Genomic DNA, 5,000 nt, shown 5'->3' with positions numbered 1-5,000 from the left:
TTGTCCACTTTCAACCGAGCCACCTGAAAACGCATTTTTTTCTATATAATAGTGCCAAATTCTATATGTGGGTAGTTGATCAGAAAATTTTTCGACGTACCCTGTGCCATCGAGCTTCCCAGCCCATTTTCGAACGAAAAGCAACCACGTTCTTGCCTTGCCTGGGAAGGAAAGCATTTCACGGAATGCACCTTCCCTATCGTCCGAAGCCAAGTGCCTAGGGGTACCCTGTACCAGCGAGCGCCTAGACAAGCCTAGCTCAGTGTACCGCCCCAGTACTGTGGTATAGCTCCCGATATCGTAGGCTAGTGTGCTCGGTTCGCAAGGCAGCTATACCACTACTATATGAATGCTACACCAAAATTTTTGTTCATTTTCAACCGAGCCACCTCAAAATGCATTTTTTTCTATATAATAGTGCCAAATTCTATATGTGGGTAGTTGATCAGAAAATTTTTCGACGTACCCTGTGCCATCGAGCTTCCCAGCCCATTTTCGAACGAAAAGCAACCACGTTCTTGCCTTGCCTGGGAAGGAAAGCATTTCACGGAATGCACCTTCCCTATCGTCCGAAGCCAGCTGCCTAGGGGTACCCTGTACCAGCGAGCGCCTAGACAAGCCTAGCTCAGTGTACCGCCCCAGTACTGTGGTATAGCTCCCGATATCGTAGGCTAGTGTGCTCGGTTCGCAAGGCAGCTATACCACTACTATATGAATGCTACACCAAAATTTTTGTTCATTTTCAACCGAGCCACCTCAAAATGCATTTTTTTCTATATAATAGTGCCAAATTCTATATGTGGGTAGTTGATCAGAAAATTTTTCGACGTACCCTGTGCCATCGAGCTTCCCAGCCCATTTTCGAACGAAAAGCAGCCACGTTCTTGCCTTGCCTGGGAAGGAAAGCATTTCACGGAATGCACCTTCCCTATCGTCCGAAGCCAGCTGCCTAGGGGTACCCTGTACCAGCGAGCGCCTAGACAAGCCTAGCTCAGTGTACCGCCCCAGTACTGTGGTATAGCTCCCGATATCGTAGGCTAGTGTGCTCGGTTCGCAAGGCAGCTATACCACTACTATATGAATGCTACACCAAAATTTTTGTTCATTTTCAACCGAGCCACCTGAAAATGCATTTTTTCCTATATAATAGTGCCAAATACTATATGTGGGTAGTTGGTCAGAATATTTTTCGACGTACCCTGTGCCATCGAGCTTCCCAACCATTTTCGAACGAAAAGCAGCCACGTTCTTGCCTTGCCTGGGCTTGCTAGCTACCAAAGAGAGTGTGCCTGCCTCTCTCCCTTCTCGCTTGTCCTGTCCTTGGTAAGCTAGCCTTCGATCGCACCTTGCTAGCTACCAGAGAGAGAGTGTGCCTGCCTCTCTCCCTTCTCGCTTGTCCTGTCCTTGGTAAGCTAGCCATCGATCGCACCGTGCTAGCTACCAGAGAGAGAGAGAGAGCGTGCCTGCCTCTCTCTCTCTCCCTTCACGCTTGTCCTGTCCTTGGTAGGCTAGCCTTCGCTCGCACCTAGCTAGCTACCAGAGAGAGAGAGTGTGTCTGCCTGCCTGCCTGCCTTATCGGCCTCTCTCTCTCGTCTCGATTCACTTTCAATCGAGACCATAGGAAACGCATTTTTTCCTATATAATAGTACCAAATACTATGTGTGGGTAGTTGGTCAAAAAGTTGCCCAAAAGGTGCACCTTTTTGAATTCGTTCCGTTTTTAACAAGGGCTTTCTACCACGGCCAAACCTTCGATTCCCCAAGCCTTTCCTCACTCTCTATCACACCTTGCTAGCTACCAGAGAGAGAGAGTGTGCCTGCCTCTCTCTCTCCCTTCTCGCTTGTCCTGTCCTTGGTAAGCTAGCCTTCGATCGGACCTAGCTAGCTACCAGAGAGAGAGAGAGAGAGAGAGAGAGAGAGAGAGTGAGTGTGCCTGCCTCTCTCTCTCCCTTCTCGCTTGTCCTGTCCTTGGTAAGCTAGCCTTCGATCGGACCTAGCTAGCTACCAGAGAGAGAGAGTGTGCCTGCCTCTCTCTCTCCCTTCTCGCTTGTCCTGTCCTTGGTAAGCTAGCCTTCGATCGGACCTAGCTAGCTACCAGAGAGAGAGAGTGTGCCTGCCTCTCTCTCTCCCTTCTCGCTTGTCCTGTCCTTGGTAAGCTAGCCTTCGATCGGACCTAGCTAGCTACCAGAGAGAGAGAGTGTGCCTGCCTCTCTCTCTCCCTTCTCGCTTGTCCTGTCCTTGGTAAGCTAGCCTTCGATCGGACCTAGCTAGCTACCAGAGAGAGAGTGTGTGCCTGCCTCTCTCCCTTCTCGCTTGTCCTGTCCTTCGTACGCTAGCCTTCGATCGCACCTTGCTAGCTACCAGAGAGAGAGTGTGCCTGCCTCTCTCCCTTCTCGCTTGTCCTGTCCTTGGTAAGCTAGCCATCGATCGCACCGTGCTAGCTACCAGAGAGAAGAGAGAGCGTGCCTGCCTCTCTCTCTCTCCCTTCACGCTTGTCTGTCCTTGGTAGGCTAGCCTTCGCTCGCACCTAGCTAGCTACCAGAGAGAGAGAGAGAGTGTGTGTCTGCCTGCCTGCCTGCCTTATCGGCCTCTCTCTCTCGTCTCGATTCACTTTCAATCGAGACCATAGGAAACGCATTTTTCCTATATAATAGTACCAAATACTATGTGTGGGTAGTTGGTCAAAAAGTTGCCCAAAAGGTGCACCTTTTTGAATTCGTTCCGTTTTTACCAAGGGCTTTCTACCACGGCCAAACCCTCGATTCCCCAAGCCTTTCCTCACTCTCTCTCTCGCACCTTGCTAGCTACCAGAGAGAGAGAGTGTGCCTGCCTCTCTCCCTTCTCGCTTGTCCTGTCCTTGGTAAGCTAGCCTTCGATCGGACCTAGCTAGCTACCAGAGAGAGAGAGAGAGAGAGAGAGAGAGTGTGCCTGCCTCTCTCTCTCCCTTCTCGCTTGTCCTGTCCTTGGTAAGCTAGCCTTCGATCGGACCTAGCTAGCTACCAGAGAGAGAGAGTGTGCCTGCCTCTCTCCCTTCTCGCTTGTCCTGTCCTTCGTACGCTAGCCTTCGATCGCACCTTGCTAGCTACCAGAGAGAGAGTGTGCCTGCCTCTCTCCCATTCTCGCTTGTCCTGTCCTTGGTAAGCTAGCCATCGATCGCACCGTGCTAGCTACCAGAGAGAGAGAGAGAGCGTGCCTGCCTCTCTCTCTCTCCCTTCACGCTTGTCCTGTCCTTGGTAGGCTAGCCTTCGCTCGCACCTAGCTAGCTACCAGAGAGAGAGAGAGTGTGTGTCTGCCTGCCTGCCTGCCTTATCGGCCTCTCTCTCTCGTCTCGATTCACTTTCAATCGAGACCATAGGAAACGCATTTTTTCCTATATAATAGTACCAAATACTATGTGTGGGTAGTTGGTCAAAACGTTGCCCAAAAGGTGCACCTTTTTGAATTCGTTCCGTTTTTACCAAGGGCTTTCTACCACGGCCAAACCTTCGATTCCCCAAGCCTTTCCTCACTCTCTATCACACCTTGCTAGCTACCAGAGAGAGAGAGTGTGCCTGCCTCTCTCCCTTCTCGCTTGTCCTGTCCTTGGTAAGCTAGCCTTCGATCGGACCTAGCTAGCTACCAGAGAGAGAGAGTGTGCCTGCCTCTCTCCCTTCTCGCTTGTCCTGTCCTTCGTACGCTAGCCTTCGATCGGACCTAGCTAGCTACCAGAGAGAGAGAGTGTGCCTGCCTCTCTCCCTTCTCGCTTGTCCTGTCCTTCGTACGCTAGCCTTCGATCGCACCTTGCTAGCTACCAGAGAGAGAGTGTGCCTGCCTCTCTCCCTTCTCGCTTGTCCTGTCCTTGGTAAGCTAGCCATCGATCGCACCGTGCTAGCTACCAGAGAGAGAGAGAGAGCGTGCCTGCCTCTCTCTCTCTCCCTTCACGCTTGTCCTGTCCTTGGTAGGCTAGCCTTCGCTCGCACCTAGCTAGCTACCAGAGAGAGAGAGAGTGTGTGTGTCTGCCTGCCTGCCTGCCTTATCGGCCTCTCTCTCTCGTCTCGATTCACTTTCAATCGAGACCATAGGAAACGCATTTTTTCCTATATAATAGTACCAAATACTATGTGTGGGTAGTGGTCAAAAAGTTGCCCAAAAGGTGCACCTTTTTGAATTCGTTCCGTTTTTACCAAGGGCTTTCTACCACGGCCAAACCCTCGATTCCCCAAGCCTTTCCTCACTCTCTCTCTCGCACCTTGCTAGCTACCAGAGAGAGAGAGTGTGCCTGCCTCTCTCCCTTCTCGCTTGTCCTGTCCTTGGTAAGCTAGCCTTCGATCGGACCTAGCTAGCTACCAGAGAGAGAGAGAGAGAGAGAGAGAGAGTGTGCCTGCCTCTCTCTCTCCCTTCTCGCTTGTCCTGTCCTTGGTAAGCTAGCCTTCGATCGGACCTAGCTAGCTACCAGAGAGAGAGAGAGAGAGAGAGTGTGTGTGTGTGCCTGCCTCTCTCTCTCCCTTCTCGCTTGTCCTGTCCTTGGTAAGCTAGCCATCGATCGCACCTTGCTAGCTACCAGAGAGAGAGAGAGAGCGTGCCTGCCTCTCTCTCTCCCTTCACGCTTGTCCTGTCCTTGGTAGGCTAGCCTTCGCTCGCACCTAGCTAGCTACCAGAGAGAGAGAGAGTGTGTGTGTCTGCCTGCCTGCCTGCCTTATCGGCCTCTCTCTCTCGTCTCGATTCACTTTCAATCGAGACCATAGGAAACGCATTTTTTCCTATATAATAGTACCAAATACTATGTGTGGGTAGTTGGTCAAAAAGTTGCCCAAAAGGTGCACCTTTTTGAATTCGTTCCGTTTTTACCAAGGGCTTTCTACCACGGCCAAACCCTCGATTCCCCAAGCCTTTTCCTCACTCTCTCTCTCGCACCTTGCTAGCTACCAGAGAGAGAGAGTGTGCCTGCCTCTCTCCCTTCTCGCTTGTCCTGTCCTTAGTAAGCTAGCCTTCGATCGGACCTAGCTAGCTACCAGAGAGAA

This window comes from Sinohyriopsis cumingii, unplaced genomic scaffold, assembly GCF_028554795.1.
Source record: "Sinohyriopsis cumingii isolate HCF-2022 unplaced genomic scaffold, ASM2855479v2 utg005136l, whole genome shotgun sequence".
Lineage (NCBI taxonomy): Eukaryota > Metazoa > Mollusca > Bivalvia > Unionida > Unionidae > Sinohyriopsis > Sinohyriopsis cumingii.
Note: the sequence above shows the minus strand (reverse complement) of the source record.